This window comes from Schistocerca serialis, chromosome 1 (assembly GCF_023864345.2).
Source record: "Schistocerca serialis cubense isolate TAMUIC-IGC-003099 chromosome 1, iqSchSeri2.2, whole genome shotgun sequence".
NCBI lineage: Eukaryota > Metazoa > Arthropoda > Insecta > Orthoptera > Acrididae > Schistocerca > Schistocerca serialis.
In genome coordinates this window covers 1092226632-1092240540 of record NC_064638.1, presented here as the reverse complement: position 1 = coordinate 1092240540, position 13909 = coordinate 1092226632, and the positions used below count along the sequence as shown (strand labels likewise).

Genomic DNA, 13909 nt, shown 5'->3' with positions numbered 1-13909 from the left:
TGGGGGGATTGCAGTAAGGTCCAGGGATTGCTGACTGGGGAGTTAAAAACAAAAAATGTAACCCAAAGCTTCAAATATGTTTTTCCTGAAACTGTATTTTTCAAATTGGCGGTAAACATAACTAGAGAACAATACAAACAATTTTGATTGGAATTTGATGTCAGCATTCAAAACTGAATTCTCTATCAGTGTACAGAGCCAATTTGTGACATCTTCAAAAATCTATTATTTTCAGTGCATGCTTTTGTCTTAATTTTGTGAATGACCATATGACATTCATTTCAACACATCACAATTTTGTTGGACCTTAATATTTTTAAATTATCCTATGTTTTCTGATAGAAAAATATTGCAAATGACTTATAAAAAATATTTTGTTACAGGTCCAATAGGAGGACTTCGGAAATTCCTGCCGACACCAATGTTCCAACTGCTAGGGGTCATTCCATCTGGTGCTGCAGTTGCAGGAAGCATCCAATGTGGGCACAAAAAGATTTGTTAAAGACAAAAGTGTAGGGTGTACAACAATATCATCATCCTTTCATTTTACTTGAAAAAAATCGCTAAAATCACATATTTTTCATACATTCAAAGTGAGCTACCCCCTTAAATGTACTGTAATGTAAAATTTTGCACTTCACAAAACCCAGAAAAGTAGTATCGTGTAACTACAATAGCAATGAGCCACAACTGAAATCTGTCGGCTCATACACACAACACATTTGCATCTCAGAGTGAGGTCACTGAATGTAACATAAAAAGGGGCAGGGGAAGACCTTTCATTTTGCAACAGTTGGCGGTGTGCAGGTCTTCTTGGCTGCTACATCCAGCCAATAATTATTGTAAGTAAATGAATGTCTCTTGAATGAACTTAACTGCCTTCCCTGTTCACTAAATGCACTGGGTGGCTTGCAGTTCATATAAGACTTCAGCCCAGTTGGAATTTTATAGACTGAATATGTCTCGTCTACTCTAGAGCCCTCAAAATACAGAGTGTCTGTAAACTGAAGTGGGAGCAGCACTTGCAGTGGGAGAAGTGGCCTTCCCAGAAGAACATTACAACTGACATACAGGATCACTAAGGATGTGTTTCTTATATTAGTTACAAACAATGGAAACTCCAGGAAGGAATAATGACAATATTATGAGAAGGATAGTTGTTACTCACCATAAACGAGGGCTGTTCAATAAAGAATGATCATATTTTTTTTATGGTTATAATTTCTCACGCTATGATAGTCTGTTAGCTTAATATGCAACAAATACGCCGCAGTAGTTTCATTGTCTGGACTCCTGGTTCCCGCCTGTGAGAGGCAGGCAAGGTCAGACATGTTCAGTATCACCTACCACTGCAATGGAGGTAACACACGAGGAACAATATGCCACTTTGAAATTCTCCTTTCGTCTCAACAAATCTTAGCTGAGGCCTATACAATGTTTCAGGAGGCTTATGGAGAGTTTGTTCTTCCCCACAGCACAGTTCGAATGTGGTTTAAAATGTTTAAAGAGGGAAGACAATCAATTTCAAAGGAAGGTGGACCCAGTACTCCAGTTACTGCTCTTATGGAAGAAAACATCAATACTGCTGCTGTCATTGTGAGAGAGGATCGACAACTTACCTTAAGATCACTTTCTGAAATACTGAACATTTCATTGAGTGCCACCCACACGGTGGCAGAAAAAATTACACGATCTGTGCACAGTGGGTTCTAAGACTGCTGATTCCCAAACAAAAGGACACTTGAGTGCAGGTCTGCATGCAGTTAAAGTTGATATTAGAGGAAGATTTGGAGTTTGTTTCAAATGTAATCACTGCTGATGAAACATGGCTACATCATTTTGACCCTGAGAGCAAATAGCAAAGCTCAGGGTGGAAATCTCCTTCATCACCGACTGCAAAAAAGCAAAAGTGGTTGCTTCCGCTGGGAAAGTTATGGTCATCTCATTCTTTGATATTCATGGAATGGTTTATCAGCATGTTGTACCTGCACACACACCAGTAACTGGACAATACTACAGGGATGTCCTGAAAACATTGAAAGTCCGTATCAGGCGCAGAAGACCACAATTCCGTGAAGCGGACTGGATGCTGCACCACGATAAAGTGCGGCCGCATATTACCAATGTTCTTGCTGAATATCTTGCAAAAATCAATGTGAAGTGCATCCCTCACCCTCCCTATAGTCTGGATTTAGCCCCAAGTGACTTTTTTCTATTCCCTAACATGAAGAAAAGCCATTATCAATCTTCAGAAGCAATGGTGAAGGCTGCAGAGGCGATTTTGAAGGACCTCTCAAAAAAAATGGTTCCCAGGATGTATTTGGAGACTGTCAGAAATGCAGGGACAAGTGCCTCACATTCATGGGAGACTACTTTGAGAAAGACCATCAAAATTACGAGGATGAGTAAAACTAAGTTGTCAAAACAAAAAAGATCATTCTTTATTGAACAGCTCTCCTAGCAGAGATGCTGAGTTGCAGATAGGCACAACACAAAGAATGTCAAACAAAGCTTTTGGCTAAACAGGCCTTCATCAGAATAGACAACACAGTCTCTGGCTGCCAAGGCCAGACCTGTCAGTTGCATTTGCATGAACGTGTGTTTGTATGTTGTCAGTTCTGATTAAGGCCTGTTTGGCCAAGAGCTTTGCATCTGCAACTCAGCATCTCCACTATATAATGAGTAGCAACTATCCTTTACATAATACTGTCACATTAGTTACTATAGTCTGATTAAAATTAATTGTTCGTTATGTCAGTCACTTGCTGCTGCGGTGCTGCTACAACGGCTGGCAGTCACCTCTCAATTAAAGGTGACACACAAACACACTGGGACAGTTCATAAGCACTGTTACTTATATGTAACATGGAGCAACAGTAGCAGCAGTCAGCTTGAGGCATGATGGGAATGCAATATGCTTTGTCAACAGCTGATTCTAAGTTAAGAATGACTAAACTCTGGCAGATGACACATTTTGTAGACTTGAATTTAAAGTCATCTCCTAACCTAATCACAATCTCAAGTATGAGCAATGTGTCTGAGAAAACGGTGATCAACAACCTGTAGCAGAACTATTAACCACAATCGCTTTGTTCACTGTGATAAAGCTAACATCTACAAGAAAATTTCTTTTTCGGCACTAAAAGCAAATGGTAATTTCTCACTTTCGTTAGTTACCAGAAACTATCATCACATTGGCTACACAAGCTGACATTACTAACTAATGATCGGTCCTGGATGGCACTCAGCTACAGGTTACAGATGAAAAAAGAATGACATGAAGAAAATATAAGAGCAAATAAAAAAATCAATATGATGAGAAAATGATGCAGCAAAGGATTACAAATAAATACTAGATTTAAATCAATTAACATAATGAAAATAATAATCGAAATCTTTTTGATAAAGATTGAAAAAAATAATAATTACAGCATCTGACATGATTCAAACTGCTGACCTTCTACACATGAGGAAAGCAACTTAATAGCTCAGTCTCACATAATGTTGTACAAAGTTATCTAATGTAGACCTATCTCTGTGATGAGGATAATTGTATATGTAACACTGATTTGCATCTTGTGAAAAAACCCAATAGTGTTTGGCTAGTGCTGTGTATGAAATGTGCATGCTTCATTACCACTGTCGCGTGTGGTGTTTTTGGTGTGGTTATCGTGTCTGATGAAATGTGAAGTAAAAGGGGAATATACAGGATTCAGGACCCAAACATATCAAGAAAAAAAGTCACACAAGGAACTGGAAGTGAACTGACCATTCGTGGTAGTTTAGCAATGGCAAACAGTTCAGACATGATGTTGAGCACTCTGACTAGACGAAACCAGCTCCAATGCATGAAGTGTCAACAGACAAGTAATTTTAATCAGAATATAATGTCTGTATTTGGTACAATGTTAATGCATTTAGCATAAAATAAACATTTCCCAGACACATCTGCACACTGTGTTACCACTGATTTAAAAGGCCTGTTGTACAAGCAAAACAGGTCATTGAGTCTTGTTGCAATGTAGAAAGGTGGAAAGTGTGGAGGCCCGCCCACTCACTCTCCAGTTTACAGGCAAACTACAGTATGATGATCTTTCCTTTACTGACAGATGACATCACTGTCACAACTGACTGTATGTTTTAGTATTATTACCAGTATTTCAATTTCTGGTTTCAAGTGCAACTGAGAAAAACATCACAGGGTATGTCAGACACGTTCACATAACATGTCACTGTTAAAATATAACAAACATTTCTGTATATATAAACCAGATTTCTCATCATAAAATATGAGAAGAAATCACAGGCAGGGCTTACATTTAACACTGCAAAGACAAATACACATTTACATAGAATGCTGTTTAATACCAGTGAACATAGTGCCGTGGTATACAGAAAACATGTTTAAGCAAGAACTGGCACGTCAAAAACCATGTCATAATTAGATGCTTCTTTTCATGACTGGTCGAAAAGCACAAGAGACTGTGGTGTGATGCTACTGCATTTAGGAAAGACTCAACATTCTGCAACAGTAGGAACTGTTATGGCTTCCATGGGTACTACATACACAATTTCATTGTTTCACATTCACATATGCCCGGGAACGTAGCAAACGAAGGTATTCTGAACAGACTGGACTAGCTTCTTTGCTGTCTACGTGCACAGGATGCACTGAATGCACTGAAGGAATCAGACCAGATGTCTTTTCTCAGAGGCAGAAGTCTGTTTTTGTAAATTCTGCATTCTTGTTTGTTTATTTGTTGGCTTTTGGAAATGGCAATGCAGCTTCATTGTGTGATGCGCTGATGTTTTATGAATCACTAACATTTTCCGAGTCATTTGCTATAATTGCTTAGCAATACTGATGACATTTGATTTGCTGGCCACTGGTCTTCCAGCATTAAACAATGCAGTATGTTTGTTCACAACACTGCAACTATTTTTGCAAGTAGAGTTCTTGTGCCACAATATTTTCTGCCAACACTAATATTAGGAATGGGCAGCTTCATTGTGAAAGCATATTATTTTAAGAAGACAGGGGCTGAACTGCTTTAATTACTCTCTTTGTGTCAAGAGTATAACATGCGCAGTGTGTCTTTGATCTCCTGGATATATCTCTCCACAATAAAATGTGGGGACTATGAGCTGACCTGAGTGTGTTAACAGTTCTTTTTTTCTTTTTCTTTTTCGTGCAACAACTAGCACCCACATTGCCCAGTCGATAAACACCAAAAAAGATTGAATAGAGGAAAAAATGCATGTTGTTGCAAATTTTTGTATAGTGGTCGGAGGGAGAGCAATGAACAACATACTAAAAACCTGACCTCTAGGGTGTGAGTGTGGGTGTGGGGGGTCACTTAGAAGTCACTTTGCTTGGCTTTTCTCGAATAACTAAAAAACGGTGCTTTTTAGCACAAATGTTTCCCAGTACAAAATTAAACTACCACAATTACACAAATCTAAGTCTCACCTGAATCTAAGCCACACCCAAAAATGAGACACGGAATCTAAGATACAAAAAAGTACCCGGATCTCAGCTGCATGAGAAAAATGAGAATCGAAATTCAAGGGGGAAAAAGTTTGTCGTACTTCAAAATCAAAACAAAATTGGTTCATCCTAATAAGAGATAAAAAATAGGTAGAATGGATGAATAAACAGCTGCAGTAGTTTGGGTTTTACAATTAGCAGTGGAGCTTAAGCAATATTATTTTGTAGATTAATTTACTCTTTCAAACAGTTAAAACCACATAACTTGTCTGCACATAGTTTATGGTCATAGAAGGTTTAAAATCAATTCAAGCACAAGATTAATATGAATTTAAACATTACATTATATGTAAATTCTTCTGCATTTGCCATTGCCTCACTTGGATTCGTTAGACAGACATTATTTATATGAGATAACAGCTAACACAGAAGAATATATGGCATAATGTTTAAAATTCTTATTATTCTTATGGTGAAGAGAGTTGTGATTCACGATTCATAGGAACCATCTCTCGTCACGGGTAGGAAAACATCCAACATACAGCACCAGCCACATTAATGTTAAATCATAAACACAGGTTTGCCAATTGGCTTTTTGTAGTAGATTCTTAGTTAAAACTTCACATGTATGACTAGCAGCACCTACAAAATAGAATGAAAATAACTTAGAAATTAAAAGTAAAAATATAAAACAAAATTTTATTACATTCATAACACAAATTTTACGAAATGTTTAAAATATCAAATGGACAATTCTGAATGACTATCACTCGATTCCTTGCTGCTCAGTTCTTCGCACAGAGCATAATTGTTGCGTGTCATTTTTTGAAAGTCAGCCAATTTAATTGTATTTAAGCTTGTCCTTAAATGATTTATTCAAACAGATGTCAAGTGGTTGCAGAATTGATGTTATCCCACTGGAATAACTGCAAAGTCCGTTTGGCTTTCTAATAATTTTCGTTTTACTGCAGATGTTGTATGGCCTGCATACACATCTAACTCCAGCAGACTGTGTTAATGAAACACTGTGCTGGGACGATGTTTCCGTACAAGTCTAATACATTCTAATACCACATCCTTCAAAAACCACCCACTTTCATTTTCTCGTATAATTATAGCTTTTGGAAACACTTCCAATTTTGGTACAGTCTTTCACTTGGAAACTATGAATGGGGGTAATTTATGTCCATCTGCTATGTTAGCAAGCATGAGGGACATCCGCTGTTCCCCCTGCCCACCCACCGAATGTCAGAATACTTATATCTTTCTTTCCTCTGGTTCCAACTGTATAAGTCAATGGCAAGTCAAAATATATGGGTGTTTGGCCAGCATTCCCTGCCTGCCAATAAGGTACTGGTTTTTAGTGCGCCACCTGATTATGAAGTGCTGAAATTTCACAAGTTTTTCTTCATAATTTTTCGACAGCTCCAGTGCAACTGAAGTTCACCTCCAAAGTTAAAAGCCCTAATGCTTCATAAAAGGACCCACACAGTTGTGGCTAGGCTTAAAATTTTTGATTTTTCCACTCAAGCAATTTTATGTGGCCTAATTTATAAATTTTCAGCGTTCACAGGCAGACATTTCTGATGCTGTTCCTTGACAAACTCATTTAAAATTACTTCGAGAACATGATATTGGCCACATTTTGGTCCACTAAAGGATTTACTGCTACTGGAACACTCAAATAATTTGTCTCTTTACAGTCGCCATCGTCTGACATTGTTCTCATCAATTCTGTATTGCAGACCTGCAGCATATCCTGAAGTGTTATGCATTGTTGGTATTTAAGTAAAGAAATTTGTTACTGTTGCTACAGATATTTGAAAGGCCACTACACTGGGAGACGAACAATACTGAATTTCTATTTCCTTCGCTGGAGATGGTTAAAAATCAAGGGTCAAAACTAAAAATAAAAAAAGGTAAAATCATTTTCTATCGCTTTTTTACTAGCACAGAGGTTTTGCACCAGTATTTATCTTTGTTCCTGGAAAGCATGCTTGTCTATGGCAAAAGTTAGCTGTGTAATTAATGCATTACCAGAAAATTACTACACTTCTCCCACAATAATTGTGTTATTGTTGGACTTAATAAATCTCTTCCATTCAGGAATTTCTGGCACTTGTTGAATGGGCTGCACTGAGTGGAGCAACTTACTACACATCCACAGTACGTCTTGCTTGGTGGATGCGAATATGTCTGATAGAATGGGAATGATCATGTTGATGTCTAGAACTGTAATCTGCTGTAATGCATTGCTTGACTTGTACTGGAATATCTGAAACACCTATGTGACCTACTTCTTTTGAAGAGAAAGCCAATTTAAGCCTCTGGCCCTCTTCAGATGTTGGGAGAGCTGAGGCTGGAATTCTGCATTTGATACCCCCTTGCTGTGAAATGTATTCCAGCCTCTGGCAGTGGACACAATAAAATTGGCTTTGTCAAATACATATTGACAGCATATTTCACTTTTGGCACATTCTTCAGTGTCTTAGACAGATGACAGTGCCAGCCATTGAGCTTTCTTTTTGCTTAATAGCTCACTTACCACTGCAAATAGGGACTCATTTAATAAATTGAAAATAACTCCCCTACGTAAATACAAGATCAGTGAAGTTAATTTGTCTACTCACATAAGAGAGCTGGACAGACACATGGTCTGTCTGTAAACTAAAAAACAAGCAGCACTCATGGGGGGAGGGGGAAGTTGCCTTTCCCAAAAGCACACTACAGCTGCCATACAGTAGTGTAAGTCATATGTGTATTCCATGTGCCCATGTAGTGTTAATACACTCTGTGGAACATAAGCACAACTGGGCATGATCTGAACACTGCATTGCCTGTGATTCATAAGATATGCTGCAGAAGTGTCACTATAAGTTGGTGAAATACCCTGTAGTTGTGCCTGGTGACACAGTGGGGTGTAGAGAGAGGGGCGACTCAGCTGCTCGCTCTTCAGTTTGCAGATTTATGAAGAAAGAAAATGCATAACCACAATCTGGTGATCTACTTTCTCTCATACATCTACCCTCCGCCACCCCCCTTCTCCAGCACAACCCACCCCAGAATACTGTTCACTGCAGTTAGATGTGGTACACACATTTTTTTTAAATTTATGTCATTCAACAACAAATTTTAATTTTATGCCTTTGAAACCTTTTTAATAATCTGAAATTTTTCCATTCCTTTCAGTGCAGAAACTGTTAGTCCTAGAGAAAAAGTGAAGAGAACCTTTTTTGTGGGAAATTTAATGTAGTTTAATTTTGTAGTGGGACACACTTTTTTTAAGAGCTGTGATTTTCATGTTATTTACGAAAAATCTAAAACAAGTGACCTTAAAGTGAAGCCATGCTCATACTCCACTTTACCGTTCAGGATTTTTAGTATGCTGCTCATGGCACTCCCTTCTACCACTGTACACAATTTTGCAACTACTCAAACTTTTTCCCCTAATTTTCCTTCGTTGACTGAGTTAAGTTATTATGTGAGAATATTGCTTAAAAAACTGTTACACACATGGCCAACAGGCTCTGAACATAGCAATAAATGTGGCTTTAATTTGAGGTTCGGTATCAGATACCAGAAACAATACTTAGACAGTAGAATTTTAATATGTAATACCAACAGGTTTTGTAACCAACAACATACAAAAAATACACAATACGTATTAGAAATAGAATGTGACTTTCTAAAACAGACTTATTTCACAATACCACACAAGTACTCAAAAATTAGCTGCATTTTACTTGTGTATTACTGTGATATACACAAAGCAAGTGATGACTGAAAAATTGTAGCAAACAATTTCAAAAATCAAGAAGTGTCAGGACAGATAAATACTCGGTGAAATATGATGCCTAAATTGGAGTTACTATGCAAGAGAAATGTTCTCATCCCTATACTGCCAAGACAACTTTGGATGCAGAACCTAAATCCTGGAGTATGAGATGGCCATTTATTCTCTTTACATGACTCAGAACCATCTATTGTTACCCACCTGAACCAGTTAGATGTAATTAGCTGACTGAATCTCAAGAGCAGTTTTTGTTCTCTTTTGTGTATTTCAGCACCACTCTGTCCTGCATTTCTCTCCAGTCACTGTATGTCTTGTAAAATATATAACTATGTAGAGGAGATGATTAATTTGTGTCTTATGAATAATAGTCACAAAGTTATTGGCAATTAGACATATATTTTCACTACCGTTACCCATACCACTCGACCCCAGTACGTTGAATTATTTCACCCACTCTGAAAGTCAAAATTCCATTGTCTAATCACTTGCTCCACTTCTACACAGAGCTGCTTACAAATGCTTTTCAAAACCATCCTTGTTCCAGTGCATTGCATCAGTAACAATAACTTTTCTTTTGCGAATAATTCAGTGTGTCTGCCAGTACTATGTAGACTATTAAATACTATCACATAATTTTTCCTATCACATAATTTTTCCATCCAAACAGATTACATTCCTTAAAAACAAAAATCAGTTTGATAGAAATTATTGAAATACTTGTATATGTATACTGTTTTATACCATAAAATCTGTAAAATAGTAATAAACACACTAATAACAGCTCCACATTATTTCTACACAATTCCAAAATTAGCTCTTTAGTTAAAATCATATCTAAATTGAAAATAAAGAAATTAATTAATCACTAATTACAAAGGCACCCTTGCTGGGCTAGGTTTGTAGGAGATGTCATGAAAATCCATATATATTAATAAAAGATTTTCGTAGCTTCGAACAAAATCATTTCACTCATATTAAACATAAAAAAGCAATTCCTACAAATCATTATAATGGTGACTACTAACAGAAGTTGTTATCTCTTCTGGAAAGAGTAGTGTCACTATCTGTAAGCAATTAGCACAGGTTACTTTCCAGGTTTTTTTCTGTTATCTGTCTCTTCTATTTCCTGTTTAATCATCACAGAGAATAATATAATAGGGTTGATTTTTATTATTTCAGTATTCTTTCTAATAATTTGTATGCTTACACTGAAAACCAGTAAAATTGCCACAGAGCATGAGAGGGTTTTCTTCCTGTTATCCTATCTGGGTTTCTCCCTTGACCAGGATTTTGGTAGACTATTCCTATGCTTTTTCTTGTATCCTTACGCTTTCTTAGTTTCTTTTCCTCCATCTATTTCCTATCTTGTATCACAACTAGCCTCTAATTATGAAAGCTAACAGTTTCGCTTCTTTCTGTATGTTTCCCTCTGCTACCACTTGGTGAGATTTTGTCTATCCATATTACAAACATATGCAACCCATTGTTCACTTTTGTAGATACAATAATATTTTATTCAATCTCCAGAGAAGGAAAGTTGTTTTTAGTGACTGAATAACTGGCAACAGAAGCATGAAACATTATAAGGAAACAACCGAATCAGTTGTAAGAGACTCTTTTTGATGTCTGAGTTTCCAAAGGCTTCATTTACTATTTCAATTTATTTACTGTGTATGGGACAGACACAACCACCTTGTCCTTAAGCATGGAGAACTCACATTCTCACTTAATTCTGTGCAATCTCATACAGTCTTTCATTCTCATTTCACTCTTCATCATAAATACTACCGCACACTGGCATGGCCACTGAATCAACATAATCCATGTCACTGTCATGACGATATACAACACAGCTTATTGTATCACAGCAATAGATCTTGCTTTGCAAGTTTTGAGATTTAGAGCATTTTGGGAAACTTACTTCCTCAAGATGGTTCGTTTAGCATTGAGAAACAGTTTTCTCAAATGTCTAATTTTGTCAGCAAACATTTCTTCAAGAGTCATCACAATAAATAATGATATGCCTAACACATGCAGTTCCATGTCTTGCTGTAGCAGCATCATAATACAACATACAGTTGTGTGATGCACAATACCATTTTGTTTGTGGGACTGGGATTTCTCAGCGTTGTTTCAGTGACAGTACGTCTATATACTATATTCAAACTGGAAATTGAAACATTCCTCACTCCTACTGTGACTACACACATGACATTATTTAATTACTTAGTTTTTCATTTACTCTCTGCAATTGGTGAAAACTGTCTCATGCAGTACATTAACTTACATCTGTATTCGAAAATCAGATATTTGTTTAAAGGATATGAAAAAGGATACCGCAGCTGAAAAGGTTTACTTTTTCTTTCAAGCAACAGAATCCATATGTAATCAGACACAATATGCTGAAAAATAAAAGAGTGATTGATAAATTTTAGCTCAGTACATAAAAAGGTAAATCAGATTCCTAACTTTTTTAACATTTAAGACTATAAACTCAATAATGAGAAATTGTATTAAGAGAATTAACAGTATTTCTAGAATATATTTACACAAAATAATTTAGTAAACTCAAAGATTACAGAAATATACTACCAGCTTAAATACGTGTCTTTAAAAATCTTTGCAGCAGATTAAAATCTCACTCCTGTGCAGACAGATAACCTGAAGTATGTCATATGAAAGGCACCGAATTTAATAATAACAATAAATAAAATGTTTCCTTAATCTTAAACACTTATTTTTCAGAAAATGAGGGGTAATGATGAACAAATATGATATCCTTTAGAACTAATTTAATTAGAATGTATGACACTGAGATGTGTAAGATGTCGCTCAAAAACAGAGACTTGGCAGAGGCAGTGAAGGTGAAATGCTGAAGTTGGCATTTAAGGAGCAAAATGAAAAATAAATGAACGGGTGATAACAAATTGATAGTACAGCAAAAGCTGAGATGAAATACTAATTGAACAAAACTTGCAATGTGAATGCAAGCTGCCCCCCCTCACACACACACACACACACACACACACACACACACAGAGTGATAGAGAGAGGAAGAGAGAATATTACTTGAAACATACGAAGAGTGGAGACCACTGAAAATCGAAATCAGTGAACATGTCCTGAGAACGACAAGGTCACTGGAGACCAAACACAAAATTGGACTGTAATGGGAATTCACCCTGCCCTTTCAAGAGAATGATCTAGGGAGTCATGGAAATCACAAAAGCCCTAAACCAGAATAGCCTGATGAGGATTTAAAAAGCTGGTGTCCTGATTTTGAGTCCAGTGCCTTACCATTTACTCACTGAGTGACTCAGAGTAAGGACAGAAGTTTCAGAGACTTTTCTGCTAAGGGCTTGGAGGTGATACTGAAGGTGAGGAATCACTGGAATGCCTGGAGTATAGGTGATTTCAGGGAAAAGCAGGTATCCACTGTGACTACGGGCAGAATTGTTCAAGGCAGTGTTCACTATTAAGTCTGTTTCTTGTGGGTGGGACAGGGTGATGTAGTAGACTATTGTTGTGAAGTACTGGGATGTGATTGTGCCTCTGGTTTGGCATGAAAGAGAAATGTTCTAGGAGTGGTAGGTTAAATAAAGTGGCGAAGGTGGGTTTATTGGCTAGGAAGAGAGTTTGCTGAGGGCAATGTTGTGGCTGACAGTTGTAGGAAAGTGACACTTTATATGAAGTTTTTGACCAATATAGTGGACTGCTTCCTGAGGTGTTGTGAATGTTGTGCTGATGTTTACGGCTGGCTTCAAAGAGAACAAGTCATTATATGCTTACAGAAACAGGTAATGAAATGTATATAATTTCAAGTATACAGGAGCAGTTGGGAGTTTCAATACATAAGGTTGGATTAAGGTTTGGTCACAGAATGTAGTATAAGAACAGATTGATATAAAGGTGAACTGCATCTGAAGATGGGAACTTTTAACATAAGACCTTTAGGGGAGGTACCAAAGATCAAGCAGGACTGGAGAAAAATTTGAGGAACTCTAACTTGGATATGGCAAAAGGCAGACTTGCTGAAATAGCTTATCTGATACTTTTTCTTTCTTGTCAGCTTGGTGTCTGAATAAACTGCTCCTCATACCTTTCAAATCTCTCCCAACACATTTCTATTGTCTCACTGAAAACAGAAACTAGTTTTCTTAAACTTATGAGAATTATTTTGCTTTTCGAAGATTTCTAGGGGCAGTATTGGGTGTTGTACCTCATGAAGGTATGGGCTGGACCATCCTTGAGTTTTTGAATAGTGTATGTTCATTGTTGTTGTTGTGGTCTTCAGTCCAGAGACTGATTTGATGCAGCTCTCCATCCTACTCTATCCTGTGAAAGCTTCTTCATCTCCAAGTAACTACAGCACCCTACAGCCTTCTGAATCTGCTTAGTTCGTCTCCTGGTCGCCCTCTACGATTTTTACCCTCCACGCTGCCCTCCAATACTAAATTGGTCATCCCTCGGTGCCTCAGAACATGTCCTACCAACCGATGCCTTCTTCTAGTCAAGTTGTGCAGCAAATTCCTCTTCTCCTCAATTCTCTTCAGTACCTCCTCATTAGTTACATGATCTATGCATTTAATCTTCAGCATTCTTCTTTAGCACCACATTTCGAAAGCCTA

At 37.3% G+C, this 13909-nt stretch overlaps 1 protein-coding gene across 1 annotated transcript in view; it reads right to left on the bottom strand.

Annotated features, from left to right (window-relative positions):
- Positions 1-13909, bottom strand: part of LOC126416102 (glutamic acid-rich protein-like) — a 73977-nt gene that overhangs the window by 19757 nt on the left and 40311 nt on the right. The gene's annotated exons all lie outside the window — the stretch shown is intronic.